The 19,083-nt window shown below is 45.4% G+C and overlaps 1 protein-coding gene across 1 annotated transcript in view; it reads right to left on the minus strand.

Annotated features, from left to right (window-relative positions):
- OGT (O-linked N-acetylglucosamine (GlcNAc) transferase) overlaps window positions 1–19,083 on the minus strand; it is a 2,411,396-nt gene that overhangs the window by 1,519,835 nt on the left and 872,478 nt on the right. The gene's annotated exons all lie outside the window — the stretch shown is intronic.

Below are 19,083 nucleotides of genomic sequence, written 5' to 3' on the forward strand. Positions count from 1 at the left end.
ACAGCTTTTCAACAGGCTGTACTTAGGGACCTACACTTTCCACCTTATGGCTTTAATATTCTTCCAGACAACATTCAGCAGACTGAAAGACAGGCACTTGAGGAACTAAGAAACAATGATATTGCAATTGTTAAGGCTGATAAAGGTGGGGCAGTAGTTTTGGATATGGATTACTACACACAGGAAGGATTACGACAGTTATCTGACAACAAATGTTATATGAAAATGGACATTGATCCGACCACTACTTTCAAAATGGAGATTGATGAGTTCCTGAGTAGTGCAGTTGAGAATGGTATTTTGTCCAACACTATTGTTAAACATTTGACAGTAAAGGATCCTAACAGATACTTTACTTACTGCCGAAAATACATAAATCCTCCCCACCTGGCCGTCCTATTGTGTCTGGTTATGGTTCTTTAACTGAACCACTCTCAGCTTTTTTGACCGAATATTTAAAACCATTGCTCATTCATGTAAGAGCTAGAATCAAGGATACCACACAATTTTTACAAATCATAGCAGAGATGGAACTTGAACCCAATTGGCTACTTTGCACATTGGATGTAAAATCACTATACACCAGCATCCCTCATTGGGCAGGTCTCCAAGCATTACAATACTGGCTTGATAAATCAAATCTATATCGACCGGGATTTAATACACTTTTGATCTGCATGTGTGAGCATGTCTTGAATAAAAACGTATTCTTTTTTCAAGGTGAATGCTATTGGCAGTTACAAGGCACTGCTATGGGGGCATCTTTTGCCCCTATATATGCAGATTTGTTCATGGCTTACTTGGAGGAATACCTAATTTATGATACATCTGACAATATTTACATTGTAGAAATGGACATCTGGCGCAGATATCTTGATGATTGTTGGATGGTGTGGCGGGCGGAATATCTCAAAGAATTTGTGGATTATCTTAATAGCAATCTTTGGGGCATTGAATTCACTATCAATAGCAGCAGGTCCAATATTGAATTTTTGGATGTTAGTGTATATAGGAAGCCTGACAATACACCAGGCACTAAAATATACAGGAAATATCCTGAATATAATACATTGCTACATGCCTCAAGCATGCATCCCTGCCACACTGTCCGGAACATCCCCAAATCTCAATTTTGCCGTATCAAAAGAATTAATTCCAGTCAGGAGGATTATGAGATAGCCAGTTCGGATCTTGCAAATAGATTCTATGACAGAGGGTATTCTGTTTTTGATATAAAATCTGCAAAATATTGTTCTGATAAACAAACTAGGGACCAGCTTTTACAATACCAGGACCATCAAAAAGACCAAAAAGATGATGAGGTCTTGAGACTGGTTACTACATATGGCAGGAATAATCAGATTATCAGAGGAGTGGTGGACAGAAATTGGAATATCTTGATGGCTAATGATATTCTTAGACAACATCTTGGGACACGTTGTCAATTTTCTTATAGAAAGGGCAAAACTTTAAGTTCCATTTTTTCACATTTCAAACATCATGGTAGTGGAGGGGCACGGTACAAACAGCTCACTATTATGGGCAAAGAACTGATAGGTACCTTTCCTTGTGGACATTGTATGTCCTGTTCGGATATTAACAAAACCAAATCTTTTAGCAGCGCCAATACTAGTAAGGTCTATGACCTAAAATTTTTTGGGAACTGTTCAATGAGTTGGGTGATATATCTTGCCACTTGTCAATGTTCTGCATTTTATGTGGGCAAGACTTCTCGGCCTCTCAAAATTAGAATTGGGGAACACAGGAGTAATATTAGAAACAAGAAAACAACCAATGCTCTTTATTTACATACAGTTAAACATCCCACGGCAAAATTTAAGTTCACTATTATTGATCGGATTGTTGGTGATAGGAGCCATCAACAAGGTTGGGAAAATATTTTGACACAAAGAGAAATATTGGATTGTACATCTGGGTGCATTATTCCCCCCGGGCATCAATGATCACCTATAGTATATTTATATTGATACATATCTTTCTACTCTTAAGATACATATGATCCTGCATAAAACCACTATATTAATAACATATATATGTTGTACTGATGTAGGCCATTCATATTATTCTTGCTGATCATCCAATATATAAATAATTTTCTTGTTCCATACATATAAGATCTGACACGGGTCATTTGGTCTGATTGATGCTCCTTAACATCATATTTAGTTTTTTTATTTTTTTATTTTTTTATTTAGGTATGTTTTTTGTTTTTGTATTTAGGCATGCCACTATGAAAGTTTTTTTCATATACTATTTTTATTTGTTTATGTATGTTTATGACTTTGGTTTTTTTTGAATGTGTTCACACATTATTTGGTGTTTTCACAGATCTGAAGATCACTATATGGGGTGCTGGTCTCATTCAGTCTAACAGGTTGCATTTTGATTGGATGATTGATTTGACTGATACTATAAATGGTATCAGGTGCTGTTGTTGGCTTTTTATCCATTTGCCTTTGCTCCACTGAAGAAGGGGAACCGAAACCGGTCTGGAGCAGGATATATTTTTATATCCTGTGTGTACTTCATCAATAAAATACTTTTTGGAACATCACTTGCTGGCCGTTGTGTGATTTGAATTGTTTGGTTGGCCGTGCACTGCTCCACGTGAGAGGTTTGGCGTGCTCGTACTTCAAAAGGAGGCAAGGTCAGCTTTTCTAGAATGAAACTGAGATCCCAAGCAGGTATTGGTTATTTCCTTGGGGGTTTTAGATTCTTAGCCCCTCTGAGGAACTGTCTTAAGAGGGGGTGAGAGAATAAGGGTGGATCAGTGTTGTTGAAATGGCTGAGGCATGGATTTTGATGGAGGAGAATGAAAAGTCCACTGCTTAGCAGCTCAGCTAGATACTGTAATATTTGAGGTAAATTCAGTTTTCCAGGATACTGGCCCTTTTTCTCATTCCAGACACAAAACCGTTTCCATTTTGCGGAGTAAGCTTTTCTAGTAGACGGCCTTCTGGCCTCCAAAATGACATACTGCACCTCCTTGGAGAGTAGGGTCTGTTGTGATGCTAAGGAATCTTCCATGCGGCTAGATTGAGTGTTTTTAGCTGACTGTGAAGAGTTCTGAAGCTGTGCTGAGTCAGAAGAGGCATTAGAGGCAGGGTCCATGGTGGGGAATGAGTCCAGCTCCTCAGGAGTGGGTACCAGTGTTGTCTTGGCCAGTCTGGAGCAATGAGAATCATCTTTGGTCTGTCTGCTCTGGTTTTTAATAGAACTTTGGGCAGCAGAGGAAGAGGTGGGAAGGCATAAACTGTCATTGATGTCCAACTGAAAGAGAGCGTCCACTCTCCAGGCCTTTGGATGAAAAATCCTTGAGCAGAATTTTGTCAATTGGCGATTTTTGTGGGAGGTGAGGAGATCTATGTCTGGCCTTCCCCATGCTTGAATTATCTCTGTAAAAACTTGAGGATGCAACTTCCATTCGTGTGGATCTGTCATATTTCTGCTTAGGTTGTCTGCCAGCGTGTTTTCCTTGCCTGGCAAGTACTGTGCTTGTAGTTCGATTTGTAAGTCCAGGGCCATGTTCCAAAGTGACATGGCCAGTCTGCATAGGGGGTATGAATGGGTTCCCCCGTTTATGTACCACATTACTGTGGTGTTGTCCGTCCTTATCAATAGTTGACCTGGTTGCAGAAGGTCTTTGAAAGCTATAATAGCATTTATTACTGCTAGTATTTCCTTTTGATTGATGTGAAGGTGCTTTTCTTTTTGGGACCATTTGCCCTGAATGCACCGATCTGTCATGTGCGCCTCCCAGGCGTAGTCCGAGGCGTCTGTTGTGATGACTTGATTTGCTTGAGGCTTGCTGAATGGGAGACCTGTGTTTGTTTGGCATGCTTGAGCCCACCACAGAAATTCCTTTTGAAGACATGGAATTAGTGGTATTACTGTTTCCAAACTGTGGCTGTGTTGAGACCATAGGTTTTTCAGGTACCATTGAAGTTTCCTCATATGCAGCTTTGCACATGGGATTAGTAAGATGCAAGATGCCATGAATCCCAGAGCCTGCAGGATTTTCCTTGCAGTCAGCCTGGTGCAATTTGCTAATGTTCTGAAGTATTGAGTTAGTTGCCCCTGCTTCTCTGGCGTGAGGTAGGCCATCTGGGTGTTTGTGTCCAAGTTGGCACCCAGGAAAATTATTTTCCGAGAGGGTATTAGCCTTGATTTCTTTTTGTTGACTGTGTATCCCAGAGAATTCAACAACATTACATAAGCCAGATGTTTCAGAAGAATGTGCTTGCTGTCCGCTTGGATCAGGCAGGCGTCCAAATAGGGGTATATTTGTATCCCTTGAAGTCTGCAGTAGGCAATTACTGATGCCAGGCATTTCGTGAATACTCTGGGCGTAGTAGATAAGCCAAAGGGCAATGCAGAGAATTGACAATGGGTTGAACCTGCAAGAAATCTGAGGTATCTTCTGCAATTTTGTCTGACTGGGACATGCAGGTATGCCTCCTTGAGGTCCAATGTTACCAGCCAAGACTCCTTGCCCAGCATGGGAAGAAGCTGCTGTAGAGTGAGCATCTTGAATTTTGGTACGAGTAGAAATGTGTTTAGGATGGATAGGTCCAAAATAGGTCTCCAATCTTTTCCCCTCCTTGGTACCAGGAATACTCTGGAATAAAAACCTTGACCTTGTTCGTGCGTAGGTACCTCTTGAATAGCTTTCATGTCTACGAGATCTGAAATTTGTCTTTGTGCCTCTGCCCTTTGATTGTGTGGCAGGTTTGGCATGCCTCTCATTTTTGGAAGGGTGTGAAAAATGGAATCTGTAGCCTCTGTTTACAATGTCCAGGATCCATTTGTCTTTTGTGACAATATGCCAATTTTTTGAAAATAATGCCAGTTTTCCGCCTAAGGGTGTTGCCATTTGAGTCTTGCTTGGCATGCAAAGGGGAAAGTCATTGGGCTTGCTTTCTGAATGGTTGCGAGTTATCCTCACCACCTCTGTGTAGGAGCTTGCCATTGTCTGCCTCAACGATCCTTGGGATTGCCCTCTGCCCCTCTGGCGCCTGTATACCTCTTTGGGGTCTGTCCGTGGCTGGAAATGACCAATTTTTGGAAGGCCAATTTCTACTGAAACGTGGGGGTTGTACCTGTAGAAAATCTTTCACTGTTTGCATTGATTTAGCCTTTTCCTCCATTTTCCTTAATACCTCCTCAGCATTAGCACCAAATACATCCTTTTGTAGCGGGGCATCTAGTAATTTAGCTTTGACATGATCTGGTAAGGTTTGTTCCTTGAGCCAGGCATGTCTACGTGTGACTGATCCTGTAACAGCAGCTCTACATGAGGCCTCTAGAGCATCAAAACCACATTGTAAGGTATGTTTACCCACTTGTTCTGCACTATGCATCAAATCCTGCAACTCCTTCAAGCCTGGTTGTTCAGGTTGTGACATTTTACTTCTCAATTGTGATAACAAAAACTGTTGGTACTTTAGCATATGGAACTGACAGTTTAATGCCCTCATGGTTAAGGTGGCAGAGGTATACACCTTTTTTCCCCACCTTTCTAAGGATCTGGAATCTCTCTCGGAAGGTAATAGATTTTTAGCAGTGGAGGCCTTAATTTCCTTGGGGCCCTGTGAGATGGTTTCTGGGTCAGCAGCATGGCTTTTGTATAGAAATTGGTGTGAGTCAGGAACCCTGTAGTACCTGTCAGGCTTGATTGGGGCTGGAGGTAGAGAATCCGGGTTAAGGCAGGCCTCCGAGTACACATCATCTAGTATGTCCAAGACAGGAGGTATAGCCAGAGGCCTGTGCTGAGGTAGCAAGAGAAATTCCCTAAGCCTTTTCTTGGAATCTGAATAATCTTGGCCTTCCCAGTGGAAGTGCTCCCTTAGGGTATGCAAAGTTTCCCCAAATGAGTAATCCTCTGGGGGGGATACAGAGGGAATGGACTCCTCTGCATCAGAGTCTTCAAAAGGGGAGCAAGAATGTTCCTGTTCAGAGTGCTCTGATGTAATGGAGCCCCGATCAGAGGAGGGAGATTCTTCCTCAACTCTGGGCCTTTTGTCCGGGGGGGGGGGGGGGTTGAGAACCCCTGATAAGAGTAATTAAATCCTCAGCCATTTTAAGCATCTGTTTTTTAGGCATGGGGCCTGGAGATGGGCCCTGTGTAGCTTGTCTCTTGGAATGCATGGCTGCTTTAGACTTAGTGAAAGCCTTGATGGAAAAAGAAGAGGAAGGTCTGAAGACACCTTGAGAGGAGGTAGACCTGTCCACATTTTGAGATTCACCGCCAAGAGTGGCTTCAGTATCTGTAGTCGGGGTGTGGGCCGAGGAGCCTGAGACCTCGGACACAGGAGACACCGCCAATGAAGTGTCGTCGGTAGTCAGGGGCTGCGTAAGCGCCTCGCTGAGAACCAGACCACGTGTAGTCTGCTTTTGTGTGGTGTCGGTAGAGGCCGCGGACCTCGTGTATCGGTCCTTATCTTTGCGCATTTTAGACAAAACTGGAGTCGGAGTATCCGACAACATAATAGTTACATTTTTTGCCAAAATAATGCTGGGCGAACTCCGCCCGACGCTTAATGGTGCGTTTGTTGAATGTAGCACAAAACCGACAGACTGAGACGTCGTGGTCTGGGCCTAAACAAGGAATACAGAGGGAATGGAAATCCTTATGCGGTATTTGCTTCCCACATGAAATACAATTATTAACTTTGTCTGACATCGGTCTGAGGCAAGAAAAGTTTCCCCAACGGGGTACTTAGCTTTCAAGAAGACTTCGGTTGCAAAATTTTCGTAATTTCAGGAGCTGGCCAACCGGCACTTGCTAACTGCTTCTGCTTGGGGCACCGCGCGACAAGAAAGACTGGAGAAAATGGCATCGGCTGGTTCTTTTATAACCCTGTCGCACTGACATCAGGAAAGAAGCGACGACAACCGACGCCGGACCAAGACTTTGGAATTCGGCCGACCGAGGACCCGCCTGATGGCAGGAGAACCCATCTGTTACGACTGCAGCTGTATGCACGATGAACATCAGGTGTTCAGACTAAAGATCAAACGATGGCGTTCAGACTGGCAGCAAAGATGTTCTATGGATGGTACGTCCAGATGTCACCTTTAATGCCCTAACCTACGCAAGGAGCATACATGTCACATACGGTGTATCGTAAAGCAACCTAAGGGCTTTCACAAGGCACACTGGAACACACACCAAGAAATCTCCAAAGGAACTCCAGGCAAGAGCAGAACTGAAGTCAAACTTAAGCGACAATTTATTTCCACAAAGCTTTTCGTTTAACTGATAGCCGAACTTCTTCAGACAAACAGAGCAAACACCCAAACCCATATAAACATCTCCCTTTACAAACACGTTAAAACTAATTAACATTTAAAGAGACTATACCATAAATACCTAAACTGCAAGTTACAAAATAAAAACACTTTTATACATGATCAAATATTACCTACTAAGTAAAAACCAACATCCTCAAAGGCTGGACATGTAAAAATCCTACTCAGACTAATATAAAATAAACCTAATCCAGTAAAAAAAAAAAAAAAAAAAAAAAAAAAAAAAAAAAAAACAAACAATCATGAAATGTTACCCCAACGTTCACATTTCAAGATTTATAAAAACATGCTGTTAATATAATGCTTGCTTATATCTCATACAAACATGTAGGCAAATGAAAATAAGTACACGCCAATATATGTGCAACTACCATCAACACAAACATCAGCTGTCCATTGCTCTATCTCAATAGACTTCTTAATTTCAGTATGCACGAAAGAGAAACCTTGTCATTAAGACCCGGAGCTCTAAGAATTCAACCTCAACTGCCAAATCAATTCAGGTCTCTCCAACAGTAACTGGTAAGGGCCCCCTTTTACATCTGATGTAATTTGATTTAAAACCCTAAACATAAAAGAGTGAGTGGAATTCTCACTACAATGTTTGGCCAGGGCATTCTCTAACCTAGCCTTCCTTATGCTATATACATGCTCATAGATCCTTTCTTTCAACTTCCTGTCAGTCTTGCCCACATAAAATGTGGGACAAAGCTGACTAGGCATCTAGTGTTAGTGATGTGAAAAATGCGTATAAACGCATTAATGGCTTTTTGGGAGACCTATTTTTTTGAAGGAGTTATAGGTGTAGAAATGTTCAATTACTTATCGGTGGTTTCACCGAGAACTTCCACCTTGTTTGGATTGCCAAAACTACATAAAAGTACCACGGACTCCTCCAATGAGGGTCTTAGCTAATGCTAGGTTTTCCATCACATACGCTAGTGCTAAACTTGTTGACAGTATTTTGAAAAAATATGTCAAGATGGAGACCCAGATTTGTAAGGATTCGTGGTCCTTTTCAGCAGCTATCGAATAATGTCCTTACCAGGACAACACTGTTTTGTTGACTATAGATGACAGAGCAATGGCCATCTGATGTTTGTGTTGATGGTAGCTGCACATATATTGGGCGTGTACTTATTTCCATTTGCCTGCATGTTCGTATGAGATTTAAGCAAGCATTATATTAACAGCATGTTTTTATAAATCTTGAAATGTGAACGTTGGGGTAACATTTCATGATTTTTAACTGGATTAGGTTTATTTTATATTAGTCTAAGTAGGATTTTTACATGTCCAGCATTTGAGGATGTTGGCTTTTAATTAGTAGGTAATATCTGATCATGTATAAAAGTTTTTTATTTTTAACTTGCAGTTTAGTTATTTATGGTATAGTCTCTTTAAATGTTAATTAGTTTTAACATGCGTTTGTAAAGGGAGATATATCTATGGGTGTGGGTGTTAGCTGTTTGTCTGAAGAAGTTCAGCTATCAGTTGAACGAAACGCTTTGTGGAAATAAATTGTTGCTTAACAAGTTTGACTTCAGTTCTGCTCTTGCCTGGAGTTCCTTCGGAGATTTCTTGGTGTGTGTTCAAGTGTGCCTTGTGGATTGAACTGGAGTTTCTTTGGTATACCTAACCCAAAGGCTTTGGTACACTGGCCGGACATCAGCCCACCTTTGGCAGAGTATCCCTAATGTTATCAATACTGCAACAGTGAAATGGAAAGACATCTGATATTGAGAAGAATACAGGGTTTCTTTAAGGGAAAATGCATCTAACAGCCCTACCCCAAAAAAGGACAATCTGCATGGAAGGGTTCACTGGGGACTCGGCTGACAAAAGCAAGCTGAAAACCAGATGATGTTCCAGGGAAGACTCTTGAGCTGCTGCTTCATGAAGTGCCCACTAAGTACTAAAGAAAGCTTCACTGACCACGGACTTCCCTCCACAAGCTGTCCAGTCAGCGGCCAGAGTGAAGGAGTGAGAGGCAGCCAGAGCTTTAGGAAGTTGGCCAGTACTTGTACACTTACCAGGACACAACCACTAAAGCCTGAAAACTACTGCAGCAATGGGCATGATCATTTTCCTTAACTGTCTTTTGTGAAAAGAAGCAAACTTATCTCCACAAGTACCACATTGCTTGATCAATTCCTGAAAATCCTCTGGGTGCATCTTCCATCAGTGAGGGCCTGTCGTAGTCCTGTGCAGCTTGTTTACAGCATTTAGTTCTGACAGAAGGCAAGTACCTTGTACGGAAAGATTATGCACCCCAGGCTAACAAAAAATCTACAAAGAGGGTTGAAACTGCTTCTCTATGTACCATATTCACTGTGGTGCTGTCTGGTTATTACAGGGCCTTGAAACGAAACACGATTTAGAGATTTACGAGTTTATCAGAGCCATCATTAATTTGACATTTGCGCATCAGTTTGTCTGGCTTATTACACACACTGAACTTTTGCCGCTTTTTAGCATAGCTCCCCAAACAAAGTCTAAGACACATGAGGTTAAAGAATAACTTGATTGCTGTGAGGGAAAAGGGGGTGATCCGATTAGAGAGTTAACTGATCAACCCATACTAACTCCCTTCTTATAAATCACAGCAATGGAATCTGAAATGGTAACAGAGGCTACAGTCGTGTCCAAACAGGTTTGAGGCACCACTGAATTTTCCTCAAGTCTGGTCAAAGGAATTATGAAAATTGTAGAGGCCTTGAAACTAACCAAAAATATTCATTTGCAGAAGTATCCTGAACTACTCCTCATGCAATTCTATTCCATCTATTCCATCCTCAGGAAGTTAAGGCAGATAATTAAATTTAAATAAAACAAAAAAAATCGACATGTACGAAAAACGTTTTTAAGTCCAGCGTTATCAACAAAACAGTGGTGGAGTAACAGTTGAACTGTAGCATGCATTTTGAATCTCAGGATTTGACTTGAAGTTGAGAAAAGAAAGGTCTAGAACAAGGTCTCCTCCTTCGGCTGTTCCCGTTAGGGGTCGCCACAGCAGATCTGTTTCCATTTCTTCCTGTCCTCTGCATATTGCTCTGTCACACCAACCGCCTGCATGTACTCTCTCACCACGTTCATAAATCTTATCTTTGGCCTTTCTCTTTTCCTCTTACCTGGCAGCTCCATCCTGAGCATCCTTTTCCCAATATACCCATCATCCCTCCTCAGCACATGACTAAACCAAGCAATCTTGACTCTCTGTCTCCAAACCGTTCAACCTGAGCTGACCCTCTAATATACTTATTCCTAATCCTGTCCATTATTGTAACACCCAGTGCAAATCTTAACATCTTTAACTCTACCACCTCCAACTCGGACTCCTGCCTTTTTGTCAATACCACCGTGTCCAACACATACAACATAGCTGGTCTCACTACCCTCTTGTAGACCTTTCCCTTTCACTCTTGCGGGAACCAGTGTCACAAATCACTCCTGACACACTTCTCCACTCATTCCACCCTGCCTGTACTCTCGTTCTTAAACCTCTCTTCTACACTCACCATTACTCTGAACTGTTGGTCCCAAATACTTAAACTCATCCACCTTCACCAACTCTACTCCCTGCATCCTTACCATTCCTCTTATCCTCCCTCTCATTCACATACACGTATTCTGTCTTAGTTCTGCTGACCCTCATTCCTCTCTAGAGCACATCTCCACCTCGCCAGGTTCTCCTCAACCTGGTCCCTACTCTCACTACAGATCACAATGTCATCTGCAAACATCATAGTTCATGGGGCCTCCTGTCTGATCTCATCTGTCAACTTGTCCATCACCATTGCAAATAAGAAAGGGCTCAGAACTCATCCTTGATGTAATCCCACCTCCACCTTAAATGGATCTGTCACTCCCACTGCAGACTTCACCACTGTCACACTACCCACGTACATATGTACCACCTCTTACATACTTCTCTGCCACTCCTGACTCCTCATACAATACCACAACTCCTCTCTAGGCCCCCTATCATATGCTTTCTCCAAGTCCACAAAGACACAATGCAACTCCTTCTGACCTTCCCTATATTTCTCCATCAACAGTCTGAGAGCAAACAATTGCATCTGTAGTGCTCTTTCCCAGCATGAAACCATACTGTTGATCGCTAATCACCTCCCTTTCTTAACCTGGCTTCCACTACTCTTTCCCATAACTTCAAGCTGTGACTTATCAGTTTTATCTCTCTGCAGTTACTACAACTCTGCACATCACCATAATTTTTAAAAACGGGCATCAAAACCTTTCTCCACTCCTCAGGCATACTCTGACTTTCCAAGACTCAAGTAAACAATCTGGTTAAGAACTCCACTGCCATTTCCCCCAAGCACCTCCATGCTTACACTGGTATGCCAGCACGAAGAAACGCACTGGCTTGAGCATCCCCAGTGGCCAAGTTGATTGCAACAAGGTCTCCAAGTGACTTAACACCAGGAGAACTGAAATAAAATCCCCCCCCATTTGATATGGTGGAACGCACCCCTCCCTCAGGAGACTCTTCCTCTAGTACATATGGAAATGCTAAGATTTAATTGAATGGGTATGGAAGATCTCCTGAAAGGAAAATGATTCCCACTGCCAGTTTTAACCTTTCTGAATGATTCTCAGAAGTAACCCCAAGCCATAGAGGGACTTCAAGCCCTAGCCACTGGGAAAGGCTTTGTGAAATTCCAGGGTGAGAAATGGGATAAACATGACTGGGCATTTGTATTCGGTCTGCCTTCAAAGACTGTCCTTAGTTTTATGAAGACCCTTCCCTTCTGTTTTGAACCTTCCAACTAGTGCTTTATGAAACTTGTCTTGCTTATGCCTTGCAGAGACCTTTTATTTTGCCTCTTAGCCACTTCAATGGGTTCTGAAGCCCTAGATTTCAAGTATTAAATATGCAGCACATTTCCTGAAATGAATGCAATGGAGATCTCCACACACAATTACAGAAAGGTTAAGGTACTGTCAATCTCGACCCACTTTTGAGGAGTGGCCTGGCTCCTGTAGCAGCTGTATTAAAGCACCTATTAAGTAGGCAAAATACCTGATAAAACCTTGATTCCATTAAGTGACAACAGTGAAGAAATCTCCACAGTGCAAGTTTATACCCTTCACCTGTTATTCTTCCTACGTCCACTACATGAAGGAACTGCTTACACAAAGTGTCAGGACGGACAGAACCAGACATTCGTCTTGCACTCTATATTCAAAAGTTTTGGAAACATCCTGTCTGCAAGCATCTGGCTTGGCAAACACTAAGTCAAAAACCAAATCCCTCCCCAAGTAGAACCTGTTCTGACTTCAGGTCAAGTTAAACTCAAGAAGGACATACCATTCCCCACACTTGCATCCACAGAACTCCACTTCACTACTAGTAAACTGCTCAGATGGTGCTGTGTTGTGAAAAAACTGACAACTCCAAAAAGAACTTGTCAAAATCTATCACGGAGTGAGTATACATCCCTATCTTGCTGACACTTCTGGTCAAAAAAGAAAGTTTCCACTACAAATTCTGCAATGCATAGTTAACCACAAGTGCAAACATGCAAGATAGCCTATGTAGTAAGTGATGGCTTAATAAAAATGTTTCTTGTTTAAAGAAACATGCATGGTCTTCTACTCTCATACTTTCACAGGATCTGATGAAATTAAGAAGTTATGTGCTCACCATAACGTTCCATCTGAGTAGGTATCTTCATTTGTCTGCAACCTTTGGGTATCGGATCCGAGCCGGCAACTTATTTCACAGCTAATAGATCCGAGCTCCTAGCTCCTCCCCTTACCCATAACCCCCTGCTAACCCTGACTGACCTCAGATCAAGTCCCGAAGGAACTAAGGAAGGGACATCCAGAACTAAAATCCGAAGGTCAGGGGGAAGGAAGAGGGGATGGTTGCAGACAAATGAAGATACCTACTCAGATGAAACATTATGGTGAGTACATAACTTCTTAATCTGAAGTAGGAACTTCATTTGTCAGCAACCTTTGGGACAGAGTCCCCAGCTACATAGATCTTGGGTGGCCTTCATGGAAGGAAGTTCCTGAGCACTGCGGAGCCAAAGGATGCTCTCCCTCTGGAGATAACATCCAGCTTATAATGGTTGATAAAAGTATGGGATGAGGACCAAGTAGCTGCAGAGCAAATATCAGACACACTAGACCTAAAGGCAACAGAGGTAGATATAGAACAAGTAGAATGCGCGCGCACGCACTGCCTGAGGTGCGGGCCTTCCAGAACTTTCGTAGGCCAAGAGAATGCACTGTGATATCCATCGTGACAGAGTGACTTTAGAAACAGATTTGCGCAAGTTAAATTTGTCAAGGAGACGAACAACTGGTCAGATTGTCTATGACCAGCCGTCCTATGAATGTAGAAGCGCAGTTGTCTGTGCACATCTAACGAATACAATTTGTATTCTCCTTTGTTTTGGTATTTAGGAAAGAAGACAGGCAGGTTAACAGATTGATTGATATTCGTCTCTGAGGCCATCTTGGGAAGAAATGAGGGATTGGTCCTGAGGTATACTCTATCCTGGTGGAAGGCCAAGTATGGGGGTTTTGCACAAAGGGCCAGAAGCTCGGAAACTCTTTTCGCTGAAGTAATAGCGACCAGGAACGCCGTTTTCCAGGATAAGTACTTAAGATCAATTGAAGCGGCAGGTTCAAAAGGGGTAGCTGTCAAAGCCTGTAAGACTAGTGATAAATCCCAAGGGGGTACAATGTCTTTGATAGGGGGTCTGAGCAAGAAAGTACACTTGAGAAAGGTTTTGCACAATTTTGCCATGATCAAAGGCCCTGATTCATGTCCCACATGGTAATGAGAAATAGCTGCTAGTTGTACCTTGACCGTTGAGCAGCTGCCCCCTGATGAAAAAGACCTGTAAGGAACTCCAACACAATCGGCAACGGTGCTGTGAAGGGATCTAAATTATGATGCTCCGCCCAGATGGAGAAACGCTTCCACTTACTGCGATAGACCCTTCGAGTGGAAGGTTTGTGTGCCACTACTAGTATGGCTAACTGGGGAAGAGATAACGGGATTCCTGACTAGGAGTGGAACTGAATCAGGCAAGCTGCCAGCTTTAGGCTGTCCAGATTCGGGGTCGGGAGACCTAGTGGGTGAGATATTAGATCCGGTAGGGGATCCAGAATCCAAGGAGGATTCACCAGGTGAGACCACAGGTAAGGGAACCACGTTTGAAGAGGCCAGAATGGGGCAATAAGGATCATTCTGCTCCCCAACCGACTGGCTTTCTGTACTAGTTTCAGCATCAAGGGTAGAGGAGGATACGCATAAAGCACACCGGGAGGCCAAGCATGCACCAGAGCGTCTCTCGGGGATTCCCCGAAGGGGGAATTAGAGCGAAGTAGCTGTTGCATTTCGTATTTGAGGGAGAGGCGAAGAGATCGCAACAGGGTTGCCCCCACACGGCAAAAATCAGCTTAGCTACTTGGGGATTGAGAGACCACTCATAAGGTGAAAGGATGGTGCGGCAGAGTCTGTCCACTAGTATGTTGGACCGTCCCGGAATGTGCGTTGCAATAAGAAAGCGGTTGGTGGAGATCACCCATTCCCACACTCTCATGGCCTCTCGACAGAGAGGATAGAACCTGGTTCCCCCCTGTTTGTTGATGTACCAGACAACTGACATGTCAGTCAGTATCGCAAGAGTTCCTACAGGAAGGAGGTTGTGATACGCCTGCAACGCCAAGAGCATCGCCCTCATCTCCAGAACACTGATATGCAAACAGGTGTCTGTGACGTTCCACGTGCCTTGGGACCATCCTGCCTGAGCAATGCCCCCACCCCACCCGAGGCAAGAGGCGTCCGTGGTCACCGTGGCGAGGGGGAGAGACGTGGAGAAGGGACATCCCGTATGGAGGTCCGGGGAGTGGAGCCACCACAAGAGAGCCCTCCTGCAAGCCCTGTTGAGGGGAATAGGATGGCTTAGGGGATGGTGTAAAAAGGACCACTGGACTTGAAGGGTCCACTGTAGGACCCTCATGTTGAGATGAGCCAACGGCAGAAGAGTGATTGCCTCCACCATGGAGCCTAGAGCCCTCAGGACCAACTCTGCCGGTGGAGCTTCTAATTGTAGGATGGCCCACACATGAAGCCTCAGGCTTTGCAGTCGTTCCGCAGTCAGAAATGCTAGAAGGTACCTCGTGTCTACTTTGGCTCCTATGAACTCTATCACCTCGGTCGGCACATGAGAAGACTTGTCCATGCTGATAGTGATGCCCAGCCGGGGGGCAAGTCAAAGGAAGTAGCCCCTGGCTGAGCAGAGTAGATGCCTTGTTGGGGTGGTCAGGATCCAGTCGTCCAGGTATGGAAAACCCTGTATTCCCTCGAGTTTCAGGTGGGCCGCTATCACTGCTAATACTTTGGTAAACACCCTGGGGGCTGTGGCAAGACCAAAGGGAAGGACCCTGAACTGGTAGTGACTGGCTCCCAGCCGATAGCGGAGAAACCTCCTGGATCGTCTGTCCATCCGAATGTGGTATTACGCATCCTTGAGGTCTATTGAGCACATCCATTCTCCCGCAGAAGGGGGAGGACGGATTGAAGGGTGACCATCCAGAATTTTTGTTTGGTTATTAACAGGTTCAAGGAAGAATGGTCGAGGATTGGCCTTAAGTCCCCTGTCTTTTTTGGCACCAAAAAGAACCTGGAGTAAAACCCTAATCCGAACTGGCCTGGGGGAACGGGTTGGATGGCTCTTTTTTCTAGGAGCTGCCGAATGTCTGCAGCTGCTACCTCCCTCTGATCGGATGGTACATCGGGGAGGTTTATGATTTTGGGGACATGATACAGGGGAATGTGGTAACCTGTGGATATGATGCGAAGCACCCAGCGATCCGTTGTGATGGACTCCCAATTTGCCAGGTGCCTCGAGAAACACCCCCCGACTGCCTCCAGAGTGGAGCAGTCGGGACACCCCTCAGGGTTGCTGCGTGGGCCGATCAGAGAAGGATTCTCTGGACCCAAAATTTTTCGGGCCCCCTCTGCCTCTAGGGCGGCGTCCTCCCTGTCCTCCTCTGCCACGGAAGGACTGGTTGTCCGGAGCAGGTTGGGAATGCTGCGATTTCTGGAACTACATCTTCGTCTGCCCCTTTTGGTTTTTGGAGAAGGACCTCTGGGGAGCAGAGAAGCGGACTCTGATGGCAGACAGCGTCTTCCCGTCCTTTTCGCTCTAAAGTCTCGCGAACGATCTTGCCAAATAAGGCAGAACCATCAAAAGGGGCATTCGCAAATGACGCCTTGAAGGGTTCCGCGAAGTCAGTGTCGGAGCCAGGCCTGACTTCTCATGACTAGGCCTGCTCCACTGGCTCTAGCGGCTCCCTCAGTGGCATGGGATAAAAGCCGCATAGAGGTATTCGATATTGATCTTAGAGTGGCCATTGCGAGTGGAATACAACTGCTTGTCTTCCACCGACATGGACTCCGGTGGGGAAGCAGCGTACTCGTTAAGGTCTCGCTGCATCCTAATGACATGTGCCATGTAGTTCAGGGACCTTACTGAGAAGGTTGCTGAACTAAAGACCCGCTTCCCTAGACGATCCATCGAGCGGGACTCCTTGCTCGGTGGATGCACAGAGGGACTCTCCTGAGCTAATTCCCTCTTGGTGGCTGCCGCCACCAACATGGAATCTACGGGGGGACCCTTGCTCCAGTGGAACTTCTCCAAAGGGGGGCTCAGAATCCTATCGGGGCGTTTGGGAAATGGCTCCACAGTGTCCGGCTCCTTCCACGCCCTGGTGGTAATTGGGTCCACCAGGGGTTCGGCCAGAGGGGACACCCAAGAGGTAGACGGGCCTGCTTCAAACGCCTCCAGGAACACGGATTCGTCAGAGGAAGCCTTAGGGGCAGACCCCCCCCCCCGATCCTAAGCATTTCCATGATGTCTCCGAAGGAGACATCCTCCGAGGGTGATCTTGGGGAGCATCCCCATCATCCAAATCCGTATCTTCTGTTAAGGACTCGGGGGAGTCCACGTGCCTCCTCTTACACTTCCGCTTGTGAGGAACATCCTCAGGGGGGCTGTCCGAGGAGGACTCACCAACAACGTCCTGTTCCAGTGGAACGACCTGAGACGTCTAAGCAGGCTGTCCCTGAGGCTGAGTGACGGAAGCCTGACCCCAAACGAGAGGGAGTGCGGGATGGCGCAGTAGCAGGGAGCGGAGGCCTGGATGCCGTCAACAGTTCCCTCTCCACTACCTCGAATGCCGAGGGAGAGCCGCTCTCAGTGGGATCAGGGAGTCTACCTTCGCCCGGATCCGAAGGGCGGATCGGAGCCGGCACCGAGACCAACAGATCCGAGAGGCCAGTATGCTCCGACCTGGACAGAGCCGAAGGCACACTAAACCCCCCGGATCCGAAGCTTAGAGCACGGCTCCGAGAGCTCAGATACAACAAGGATGGATCCAGTAAGCTTGAGGGGAGAGTTGTCGCTGAAGTACCACATACTGTCAGTGCCAACCCGACCCCGGCTCCGACGTTGCCCGGCTCCGAACGCTCCAAACCCAGGAAGCGGGTCTGAGAAGGAGCTATTGGGGCAAAATAGGGTGTTGAGCTCCCCCCCCCCGGGGGGGGGGGGCAAGAGCACTCCCATCTGCATTTGGGCCTGGATGAACCTTCTCATCACACGGTTCAAATAGGCTTCCGACAGTCTGCGTGGTGATCTTGATGAGGCCACCGAGGCAGGCCGAGAGTGCCGCCTCGATGACAGACAGATCGGGTCTCCCCCTCCTCGGGACCCGGTGAAAAGCGTGGAGACCGGGTCCGAGAAGGAGGAGACCTAGAAGACCTAGAGGAAGAAGCCCGATTAGCTGGAGGGGCCGACGCGGAGGCCTCGGCCCTCTGCCTGTGGTGCTTCTCCCTCTTCTTTTCCTTCCTGGCCTCTCCCCTCCTCTGGCGCAGAAGCGGGAGTTTGAGTCCCAGCCGGGGGGAGAGAGGCAGGAGTGGCTGCCACCAAGGCCTGGGAGGAGGCCACAGAAGTACCGGAGGCCGAAGCTGAATCTGGGGGCAAAAATCCCTCCAGGATCAGCTTCGACCTCCGGTCCTTCAGTGCCCTGAGGTTGAATGCAGTGCAACCAGAAGATAGGTGTTCAACCCCAAGACACCGGACACACCGAGTGTGGCCATCCGCCGGTGAGAGCTTATGGCCACACTCGGTGCACTTGGAAAAAAAACTAATTTGGGGCCTCAGACTTTTTTTGTTTTTTGTTTTGACTACAAAACAAAAAACACACACAAGGCCCCAACTGACAAGAACACACACACACTACGAACCAGCAAAGGGAGGGGAGGAGAACACAAATTACAACAAAAAATAATTAAATATAGGGTTTTTAATGCTAAGGAACCTAACCACACACACGTTAAGGGGATTTATAAGAAATAAGTAATCAAAATCACTTATCTAAGCAGGAGCTTGTAACCTAGCTGCTGAGTTTAAGCGCGGCAAACTAGATCTGAGGTCAGTCAGGGTTAGCAGGGGGGTAAGGGGAGGAGCTAGGAGCTTGTATCTATTAGCTGTGAAATAAGTTGCCGGCTCGGATCCGATACCCAAAGGTTGCTGACAAATAAAGTTCCTACTTCAGATGCACGGTTTAGATTTGGACGAAAGCACTTATCTTAATTAACTTCTGTACTTTTTGCTTTAGTGTCTGCAGTTTGAGACTATTTTCACCAGTTTGGATTTTTTGGGTTATACTTTCACAGTACATATAATGGAAAAAACATACACA

The sequence above is a fragment of the Protopterus annectens genome, chromosome 15.part0 (assembly GCF_019279795.1).
Source record: "Protopterus annectens isolate FY-2018-M chromosome 15.part0, PAN1.0, whole genome shotgun sequence".
NCBI classification, from domain to species: Eukaryota; Metazoa; Chordata; order Ceratodontiformes; family Protopteridae; genus Protopterus; species Protopterus annectens.